The sequence below is a fragment of the Polypterus senegalus genome, chromosome 7, assembly GCF_016835505.1.
Source record: "Polypterus senegalus isolate Bchr_013 chromosome 7, ASM1683550v1, whole genome shotgun sequence".
NCBI classification, from domain to species: Eukaryota; Metazoa; Chordata; class Cladistia; order Polypteriformes; family Polypteridae; genus Polypterus; species Polypterus senegalus.
The window spans coordinates 150,061,398-150,073,665 of record NC_053160.1 but is presented as its reverse complement, the minus strand read 5'-3'; positions in this window follow the sequence as shown (position 1 = coordinate 150,073,665).

Below are 12,268 nucleotides of genomic sequence, written 5' to 3'. Positions count from 1 at the left end.
AGAGAATGTTCTGTTTAGGAACAATTAGAATTAATCTTGGCCTCTCTTTGGAAGGAAAACCTACCACTATATCTATGTCAGCGGAAATTACACTTCTATAAACTTCTATAATATTCTTCTTAAACACTATCAAAAATCTATTTTGTTTTTGTTAAAAACTATAATTAAAAATACTTGCGACTGCAAGAAAATATAAAACTTCTTACATCCTTTTTTCCTATACATGATATCTTTTCTCTACTGTTTCTCTGTGTTTCAATAATTATTTGATTTGTTTTCTACATTCATGATGGGAGTTTGTTAAAGGAGGTGGACTTCGCTGAGGTGTTATTTTTTCTGTTTATATCAAACATTTTTTGCTTTTCCTTGTATTTTTTCAATTTCTATACATCTTGCTTACAAATTATTATATATCACTAATACATTTCTTAATAATTAAAAAGTAAGCAAGAAAATGTAAGAATGAAATGTAATTAAAAAAGTTTTATAGTAGTTCAGGCACAATATTCTAATAATTTTTACACTTTATAAAAATTAATAAATTTTAATGCAATTAAAAGTATCTTTCAATAATACTCTAATATGCACTCAAACAGTAATGATGTTTCATTTGTTTCTAATGGTAACATTGGCCAGCATAGAATAATTAGATAAGTATGATGAATAAATAAATTCAATATGTAATTTAGCAGTAACTAGCAGTGATTCCACTTTAACAATTTGAAGAATATAGGTTATATTATAATTTATAGACATGATATTTATGGTAATTTAAACCATAGCTTACAATATATAGATTCTTTTTTAATTATATTAATTTCATGCTTTTGCTATCTATTGTGATTTGCTTCCTAGCAACACAAACTACTGCATGACTTTCTGTTTTCTGATTTGAACTGAGTAGAATCTTCATATTTACACCATTGCTTTTTACATCAATGTAATTGCTATTTAGCCCTACATAAAAAATATAACTGTACCTGACTGTCTAACTTACACTTTTTCTTCTGCTGATAAATCAACCTTCAAATTCGGGTGCAAAGAGAGTGAGAGTGAGGTGGGCTGTCATTGTCAGAAAATAAAATTTTAAAAGTCCAGTCAGCTGCGGTGGGTTGGTGCTGTGCCCAGAGTTTGTTTCCTGCCTTGCACCCTGTGTTGGCTGGGATTGGCTCCAGCAGACCCCCGTAACCTTGTAGTTAGGATATAGCAGGTTGGATAATGGATGGATGGATGGAGGTCCAGTCAGAAGAGTAACAAATTCCTAATGAATTAAATGTTTCTCTAAAACTAATTAAACTGAAACAATTCATATCTTTTTTAAATCAGTGCTTACCTGCAAGAGCTTATAAACAGTTTTGTTTACTATTAACACAAGGTTATGGGCAACAAAGAAAGAACATGAGACAACTGATCTTTAACTGGTAACAAGTGAATTATATTTAATATAGAAATATAAAGGAAAAAATACTTTTTACTATCTTACTTTTTTATATTTAGATCGTTATTAATCATGAATTAATCTGCATATTAACAATGCACACAGACATTGCAGGTACATATTAACTTCTCATTATTATATATGCCATAACTCCAATTCACAATAAGTACATAGTAAAAATTCCTAGTTAAATCGTAGATCGGCAGTTAAGTACCGATCTGTTACAGTGTAAGTACAGTACAGCATAATTGGAGGAATTTAAATGGAAAATTTTATTTTATATTTCATACCACTTAAGTATTAGCAGTTTGTATTATGCTAAAAAGATCTTTCAAGTGCATTATGAAAACACTAAGAAAAATATAGCTTATATGAGGAAGATATAAAAATGCAGTGGAAAGCTGTTGATTATGGCTAAGCTTACAGGATTTCTAATAGATGGTTCAAATTTGCCAGGTACTCCAGTTTCTTTCACAGTTTAAAGACTTGCTATCATGTCAATTGATGTTGCTATATTTTTCCATGGTGCCTTCTGTTTGTAGCTTGCTGTACATGAACTGTAGTTTTTGACTGCTGTGATCCTGAGATGGATAAGAGGGTTCATAAAATAATTTGATCATTTAACATGACATATTTTATTCAATAATTATAAACTACAATACTATTCTTGAACTAAAGGACTACATTCTTTACGGCTTTGTTAAAAAAATATATATATAAATATTATTTTATTAGATTAAATATGAGGAGAAGAAAATTGTCTTTATTTACATTCATACTGTACAATTCTTTCTGAACAGTTCTGTTAATATGCTCTCTTTTTATAGGCTGATGTACATCTTTGCTTTATGAAATATTTTCTTGTTAATATTTCTTTTTGTGCATGTGACAGCTGTACTACAGTGTTTTGTGATGCATGTGTCTGGTATTGTTTTGCAAGATTTTGTGAAAGAGACTGGGGGATTAGTAGCAAACAATAAAATTAATTGGTTATAAATGAAATGTTTTTCTTTTTTAAATGAATGTCAGACTCCATTTTACACCATTATTCAATTAGCCAGCTTCATTATATCAGAATCACTGGAAAAAAAAACTGAAAAAGCAAAAGAATATAATGGATTTTATTCATCAAGGAGTGCAAAATCATTAACAGAGTCAAAACACAGATTACTGCCTCCTTTGTGTCTCCATAAGCAGGAAGAAAGAAACTCAAAAACCACTTTGTACTTTATTATTATTTATGTGCAATGCTTTTATGCCAGTCTATAAATGCCAAAGCAGTGTGCAATATGAGACTAAACTTGTTTGGATTACTTATTAAGATGCCCACAACCTAAATCATCAGCTCAAACATTAATAAAAGATTGACTTTAACCCTGTAAATGAAAACCTGACCCAGTGCTGCCTGTAAACCAAACAAAGATAAAAAGAAGGAAAAGATAGCACAATGAGTTTTGGATCTTACATTTCATTTCTTATTTTGCTGGCACACACAAAATATTCAGCTACTCTCTCTAAACAAACAGCTCTTTGCTGGCAGCATCTGACTGCTGATGGCTGACCTAAAATGTGACATGTAAACTATTTCTGTGTTACAGTGAGGAAATCGTTGGCAATAATATACATTTCACAAGTACAATACTGTACAAATGAAAGCTACACAAGAGGAATTAACTAGGCAATTATGTCAAATACAGTACAATGTGTGACAGCTGGCTTAGCAAAGTAAGCAGAGGAATTTTATGTGTTATTTGATGACATAGAAATGTTTAAATTATTATGCATTTGTTTGCAAGTGAGATAGGTGATCTGCAATGTAATTGGTATTGGATACACACAGGTACATGCTGTCATTACAATAGTATATAATTACAATAATAAGGGGAAGAAAATGAGGTAAAATGATATGTGTTCAAATCTAACATTACAGAAAACAACAGTATTATAGTTTAGAATTATTGATCAGATGTAGTGTAATGGTGATATAGGTAAATTTGATTATTTTGTTGTGGATGGTCATCTTGCTGAGGTCATTCATAGGTATGTCTTGGATAGCCAGAGACAGAGCCTTTACAAACAACTATCCTTCAATTTCAGATGCCAACGTTTCTCTGGCATTGGACACAGGTAGTGTCCCTGCTGCAGTGAGGTCCTGCCTAAATGTTGTAACTATTACCACCAGCAGTAACACTGGTGTTTTTACAGTAAACTGACAAATACAAGTAAACTGCTGACTGGATGTTATCCTTGAATCTTCAAAACACAATCAATTCTTCAGCATACTAGTGTATATTCTCCCAGTAACAGCTTTCACTGAAATTGTCTTGATCTGAAATATATAGTATCTGGGCAAAAGATAAATTCATAAGTGGAAAGAAGCAATTGTATTACCAGAAAGAGCATCTGGAAGAGTCTTAGCCAAGTCAGTAATCTTCACTAAGAACAATTTAGTGAAAGAGAAAAGGCTACAACAGGCATTAGGGTAGGACAACTATTATTTGCTTATAGAAAATATAGCAGTTATAGTTACTGTAAATAACAGATGTTATTATGACACACCTTTCAAGAATGCCGAGTTTATGGTGAAGGAAGCTGGACTTTCAGGTGGTGGTATTTGAAAGCTCTTCTTCTTTGGACAGTTTAGCAATATATTTGTACCTGTTGAAAAAAATATTACTATGACAGATTGATTCTTTTAATGTGTATATAAGATTACCTTCAGTCTAGACTGAAGGCTTATCCAACTAAATATGTATGTCATTCCACAATTATTTCAAATCAGAGACACTTTAAGAAGAAAGAGCTCTTTACCTGTGCAGTGCAAGCAGCATATAAAGTAAACTGACACCACAAATATGTCAGCAGCATGTCTTGTCCTTGCTCATTTTGTGTAAGGTTTTCCTGTATGACAGCCTGAATGACTAGCTGATTGGGCACAACGAGTGCCTACTGAACCAGTGAGTAACAACATCACATCTGAAACTTGTTACTCCTGTCAGGCACTACTGAATGAAACTGGTCTGTAGCAAATGTTCAGCAAATGGACACTTTCAAGTTAAAAAGTGTGGTATGATGTTAAGGCTTCTTTTGAAAAGATGCCTAAAAAGCCTTTAGACATTGCTATACACAGTGCTTTTTCACTGATCAAATAATAAAACACATAACTGAACACAGAAAATAAAGATGTAATGCTATCAGTTAAACATAAGTAAAATAAGAGCAGTTAAATAAGTCTGTTGGAGATGCTGTTATTGTGCAGGCACTGCAACTATAGGTTTTTTGAAGATGGCTCTGTCAAATGCATTAACATCACCATTTGGTGCATATCATTTTAAACTAAATAATTCCCAGTCTTATGTCAAAGCCTGGCTCATAGCCTAGCAGGACTATTTGCCAAGCACTAAGAATGCATTCAACAGTATCTGGAAAACCCAGCACCAGTGGAGGGATAGCTTTAAAACCCCTGTAGGCATGCAAACAGGCATACAAGCAGACAGACACAGCGTGTCATTCAGAAATCCTGATTGTCATTTTCCCTGTAGATGCTGACATTTACTGTATGCTTGTCTGTGCTGTAATTCAGAATAGAGCACTGCATTTTACCTTGTGTAGTTAGAGCTATAGTTAGCTCTTCCTAACTGTGAAAGCTTTTTCATGATTAATTATTACAAACAGTTGATGTCAGAAGGGATATCTTCTCATTTGTGTACTTGTTTAGGGTGTGATTTCTGATTAAAAAGGCACATGAGTCAACTGCTGATTTGAGGTGAGACAAGCAGACAGGATGTCGACCGAAGAAAGTGCCTGAAGCACAGCTTGCAGGAAGGCTGCTAATTAAAACAAGAAAAAAAAAGTTTTCTTTTTTTTATTCTTTGGGAACAGTTCTCCTTGGAGTGGCTGAAGAGAGGCTTACTCAAGTATTTATTCTCAGATAACTTTAATATAAATTTTCAAATTATTATTGAAAGTGTATTTTTGTATGGTATTGCATGCATTTCAGGTTCTGCAATTTTCTTATTACAGCAACACCTTTCACTGAGCAATTGGGCAGTTATTTTGAGATACATGAAAAAATGATAATTTAAGACTCACGCCAGGTATCTGTTATGTTAAACTCTTGATGCTCATTCCATCCTAGTACTGTATACACACCAACATGTTTTTACTATTTAATACCCTTAGTTCTTTTTATTTTATCATTTATTGTATAGTATCTGTGTTTTCTGTGATACCTTGGCTGATTTTTAATTGTAAGGGTCTAGTTCAGTGTTTCCTTCAGTATTTTGTTGTTTCTCAGTTCTTGCTCCTTACTTTGAACATAATATCACAAATCCTACTTAAAATTTCAACACTAAGTCAGTGGTACATGTAGACATCTTAACAAAAAACCAAACTGTGATTTATAACAGAGACTCCTTCATCCTTGTAAAGAAAAAAAGCTCAGTAGATTCAGTTCCCACGTCTTCTGTGAGCATCTACGGCAAACAAGAACATTCTGCATTAGAAAATGTGACAGAAGGCCAGATAATGTTAAGTTTCACAGTCACCCTATTTAATTATTTTCTGAAACCTGTGATAATCTGTTATTGCTACCATGTGATAATTTTTGCTTCCCTATTTAATTATATTTTTGAGGTGTTATTTTAGAATCATATGCTTAGAATCGTGCCTGGCCATTTTCCTTATGTCAATGTTGGTTATTCTCAAGGTAATCCATTCCCCACAAAAGTCATCCGTCCTTGGTTGATTGGCACTTTCAAAATGACTCGGTGTTTACAAGAGTGAATCCTGCGATGGAGAGGCACCCTGTCCAGAACTGGTTCCTGCTTTGTGCCCAATGTTGCTGGTGTATGCAACAGCACCCCTACAATCCTGAATTGCAATTAGTGGGTCTGAAAATGCAATATTCTTCCCAAGATCTCTTTTGACTAAATGATATTCATTGCATAATTGTTCTTCTGTTCAGTCAGAGATAACACATTTATTTACTCAGATACTGCTTCAGCAGTGTGCATAAGTTGCATAGCTCTGTACCCAGAACAATGACAGTGAGACTGAATGTACACAGATTGAGAGTTTATTAAAGATGAAGCAGACAACAGAAGGATGAACAAACAGAGGACATTTAGTACCCATAAACATAAGTATATCAAAGCTCTCACTGCCTATGTGGACTTGCATATATGGGGTATCAACCATTTTCTTCTTGAAGCGAGTGGTTGTAACTTCTTTAATAATGTCACAAAACGCTTACTTTTTTTAACTTCCAATTCTACTGACTTTTACTCATTCACAACCTTGACCTTTCTATCTCCAGCCACTGGGTCTTGTCCCTGAACTCTCCTTATGACTCACAGAATCAAACAACATTCAGCAGCTTGAGGGCTGAAATGACTTCTGAGATCAACAGTTTCCTTATTTTAGTTGCAAGCCTTCAGTTGCTCTTTAAAAACCAGTTTTTCAGAGAACTCCTTAGTTACCTACTGTCTTTCTCATGGGAGTGCGCTCACTACCCTTCTTTCATGCCCCCATAAGTGCACAAATGGCCCTCAACACACACACTACCATTTTTTAAGGAGTAACCACTTAAAGTCATGCTCTGGTCAAAAAATCTTGTCTTTGGCAGACCTTCTCTGGCTTAACTTGTTTTCTCTGCAAAATGATTAAGCATCCCTAAAGCATGCAGATTGACCTGTTCTTTAGCTACCTGCAAAAATTCCTTGTATCCACACTTACCACAACCTTCTTTTCTTGTAGTAGTATCATTGTCTGTAGCTGGGTTCCACATCTTTCACTGTCTATCATCAGTTGCAACCTTTGCTGTTTTACATTTGCATGTGAAAGGTTTCTTCTTTTAATCAATTTCTCTCTCCCTCTTTCTCTGTCATGGTGGTCTTTTGAGGGGTTTCAATCTTTGCTTTGCCTTCCTAGTGTTGCAGTTACTCATGGCAGCCCCTTGCCAGTTTAGTTCCTGTATGTTAAGGAAAAAAACAGGTTCCGAAAATGGCTGACTGGATAGATAGATAGGAGATTAGCTCAGGGTTAACACAGTGATGCTGGAATACAACTTGAATGAACAGCCCTGTGACTTATGACCTTTAGGCTAAAATGCCAGTCTTATTTAACTTAAATGAGTGTATTATTGATGAACACAGAAATGACATTAATATTTGGAGTTTTGTACCTTGGGGATAGTAGTTACAAAAGCCTTTTCTCTCACAGACCTAACCTTTGGTGGGAGTGATGGATATACTGCTGTTGCTTGAATGCGGTAAAAATCAAAAGATTACAATTAATTGCAACAGGGAAAAAATTAATTATTAGGTTAACTGTACATTTTTACCTTGAGAAACTGGAATAGTTTCTCAAAACTAAAAGGTTAAAGTGAAAATTAGGTGAAATTATTACATACATTTTACTAAAACTGCAGCATATTACTTTACAGTATTTTACTTCTAGTAGGTTTAAGTCCATTGAATCCAGTAATTCTCAGTAAGACTCAAATATTTAATTAACCTAAACTAATACTCTGAGAGATGTTCAGGTTATAATTGCTGTCAAGAGAGTCAGCACTTAACATTAACTGATAGACTATCCATCCATCCATCCATTTTCTAACCCGCTGAATCTGAATACAGGGTCACGAGGGTCTGCTGGAGCCAATCCCAGCCAACACAGGGCACAAGGCAGGAACCAATCCTGGGCAGGGTGCCAACCCACCGCAGACTGATAGACTACTGTTAGATTATTTCATTTAGCATTGTTTTGAAAATATTTTCCTGAGAAAAATGAAATATTTTTAGATTATATGTATGCTGAAATAGTAGTAGATGAAGAATGTTAAATTAACCAATATTCCTAAATATTTAGCACCAACAACATCACAAAGGCTGTGAGAATAACTAACAATTTATATAAACCACAATATTTTAACCTTGTTTTACCTTTATTTCCTGTCCTGCTGTATGTTTGCTTAATATCACTGGATAGACTGAATCATGAAGATTGTCATTTCATGTTTTCTCTAGTCTATTGATCCGAATTTGACTGGACATTTTACCATCTTTCACCTGTGTCTGTACTTCACTTACTAAGGACAGTATTGTTAGTATGCACCAGTACATTAATAGTACTTGATCCGACTTATTTTCTTTAAACAACTAACAAGCTATCTCTCTAGTCTAAATATGTTCAGTTTTTACATTACAGAAGTAAAATAATTGTTGTAATTTTGCATGTCAATAACGGAATGTTGAAACTTTATCAATTTACTTTAGTGTATTTTGAAGTTCTGCCAACACAGAGTCAAAGACCCTGTAGCCTGTGTTGGTATTAGTTTAAAATATATTACATAGTAACAACTATGTTGTATTAACTAATAAATAGTTTTATTTTTGTCAAACCAAAAATAGAAAACATTTTGGATAAGTACGTTTCTGCAATCAGCAGACCAGGCTGGCTGAAGATTGACCTTACCCCTTTGTAAACTTTCAATGTACTAGAAAGAAAAATACATGTCTGTTTTTTGATAAACCTCAAAGTCAGATAAGTCATGGTTATTGCATTCAATATGAAAAAAGAAGATTACTTTAGTGGAAATGGACTGTAATACTGGGTAAACTTAAAATTAGCTGTTTCACTAATCTCCTGTAGTACATCCTTGATACTCTATTTGTCTACTATCTTTGCTTTTCTTGCGGAAGAGTGGAAGTATTCTACTAGTAATACAGCAAATTAAATTAGTGGGGAAGTTTAAGGAAAATACATTTTCAAGGGTGTAAAAGATGTTGCAGAACTTTAATGAGGAAGATGGCAAAAAGTAAGACAAGCTAAAGACAAAATAAAGAATGGGCTGTGGCCCAGTTTGTACTATTTTAATTTTATACCCATAAGAAATGTTGAGAACTAAAGAAATCCTGACTTCTCAGTCTTATTTTACAGAAGACCTATTTCACATGCTGCACACTGCAGCCTCATGTCAGGTCTCATTAACACATTGCAGATTTTGGAGACATCTGTTACCATAGTTTATGTGTTAAATCTGTTATCTTTCTCATACTATTTTTATTTCAAACCTTGCAAGTATAATGACAGGATTTTAAAGTTTTATAAATAAACTCATTTTGATAATTTATTGTAAACATGTGGTTTTAAGCCACCGCCCTAGTTAGACACAACAGCATTTTAACTTGCTGTATTATCCTCATTTTTTTATTTTCAGCATTGCCTAAACATCCGTTTATTTTCCAACCCGCTGAATCCGAACACAGGGTCACGGGGGTCTGCTGGAGCCAATCCCAGCCAACACAGGGCACAAGGCAGGAACCAATCCCGGGCAGGGTGCCAACCCACCGCAGCATTGCCTAAACACTTATAGGAAAATATTATTTGAAAACTTGCAAGTAACATTGAAAGAACCATGCTGCTTGCTAGATAAATAATAAAATAGTAAATTGTTGTACACTTGACAAATTTACTGCTATTAATACTACTACTAGTACTAATACTATTACTACTACTACTACTACAACTACTCTTTGAGTAAAGAAACGTGTTATTTTGAAATTTACAACTGAAAACCATTACTGTATGCATTATTTGTATAAGGAACTTTATTATTGATATATAAAATGGGCAATAATAAAACTTCAGGAAGAACAGACTGTTCAGTCCAATGTAGCTCATCATTGTAATGCGCACATCGAAAACTATAACTTCAGAGGTAATCAACCTCTTGCATATTCATTAAACTTTGACTTCTCCGGTAAAAAGGGAACAATCTGTTAGTATGTGGAATAGTCCTAAGCAATCATAAGAATGCTGTGGTCTGAATAAATTGTTGTTTACACACAATACTATACATTATTGCATCATTTGAGTGTAGACAGAAGAGACTCAAAGACAAAAGCAAAGCGTTTTTTATTATTCAGAACCCATGATACATAATTATAAAAGAGAAATCTAGCAAAAAGTTCATACAGGTAAGGCAAGTAATCAGAAAAAATATATTGAAACAGTACTAGACAAAGATAAACTCTGTACATACACATATTAATATGCATTTAAAAAATTATTGCATATCAAAGCATATATTTTTCAATAAAATTTCGACAAGACGTTTCCAATATTCAGGAAAAAACAGGTCAAAGCACAAGTATCAGTAGAACAATAAATACTAGAGAAGCTTGACATGGTTGCTTTTGAAAGGATGTAAGGTGCACATTGCTAGAGTAACATCATCATTTGTGCTTTCCCATTTTTAATTCTCCCATCATGTGACTACTGTATAGCCTAGCAACAGACACATTTAAGAAGGGTTTGGGGTAACAAGCAGGCAAAAAGAAGTGCTAGAGAGTAGCCCCAGTCAGTTCTTCATCTTACATTTTCAAAATATTGTTAAGTCAAAAATATTCTCAAAATATGTTCATGGTCTACAAGATGCTACAGTACTTTCACCTGGACCAATATCTGCAGTTTCGCATGTGAAGAAAAAAAATCCTACCATATCGACATAATTTACCATTAGCCACCTTCTACTGATGCTCTGAAGCTGCTGTTGAAAAACTGATTTCAAAGTGAAAGTTGGCATGTACTATTCTTGTTCCCTTCATAATTTTAAGCACTTTTGTCACATCTTTAACTAACCTTGATTTACTTAAGATCAAAGGATTCAGCTCCTATAGCCTCTCTTATAGCTTTTGCTATGGTGCATTTCTTGTTTAAGAAAGAAAGAAATATTTTTTTTTATTTTAAATATACACCTTATTGCTCAGCAACAAATACTGTATTACAAAAAACAAACAAACAGAATTTTTAGTCATGAAAATAGGAAAGAAAGAAAGATTTAGATTTTTAAATATAAACTTTATTAGTCAATATCAATCATTACAAAAAAACAAACCAAATCTTTTCAGTCAAAAAAGAAAGAAAGTATTGTTCTTCAGAACCATTCTTAATTGAAAGTCATTATGGGAAAATATTAATTTTGAAAAGAATATTCAAAAAAACTGCATAGAAAAGGCAATTTTCATTATCACGGAACAATTTTAATTTGTAATCTCAAAATCAGCTTACAGATGGTAATAAGGCCCACACAGCCACCTACATTATGTATGTGAGTTTCAGGCCCACCACAGTAGTATGTACTGTAGAGACACATATAAATACACATTTAAAAAATGACTGAATGTTACAACATATTTTTCAATAAACTACCCCAGGACCACATTAACAGTATGTGCCTCTTTTGACAAGACAATTTTATCATGCTATCACTGCAACCATTAATTGATTAATAGCTTAGAAGTGCAGAAGGTTGATTCTGACTACAAGTGTAAATTGCAAGAGAATGTGGAGGAAGACTATTACTGAGAATGCAAGTCTCTGACAGCTGGTAAGGCTTGGTATTTGGCAGGTAACTGTCACAAGGGAGCTCTGAGTCTTCCTTTTCTACCTCCCACAGCATGTTGTATGAATTTCATAAAGAGGCCTCTGGACTAATGTCACTTACAAATTTGTCCAGTAATATGTATTTTTGTTAGCTTGCCTGTCAACAGAAGTTATAATTAAAAACAAAATCAGTGGAAATAAAATCCAGAGTAGTGATTATATGTAGTACATGTGACAGTCTAAATGTTTAGCTTTTGATAAATAATTTTGACAAAATACTGGTTCTGAAGATTCAAAAACTTCTTTATAAGTTAATAGCCAGTTACTTTATGCAGCTAGTTTGTTTTCTTTAACTAATAGAAGGTTTTCTGAATGTAATTGCAGGATGAACGCTTTTTCACAAGATACAGATAAAAATATCTTCCTACATAACACTAAATG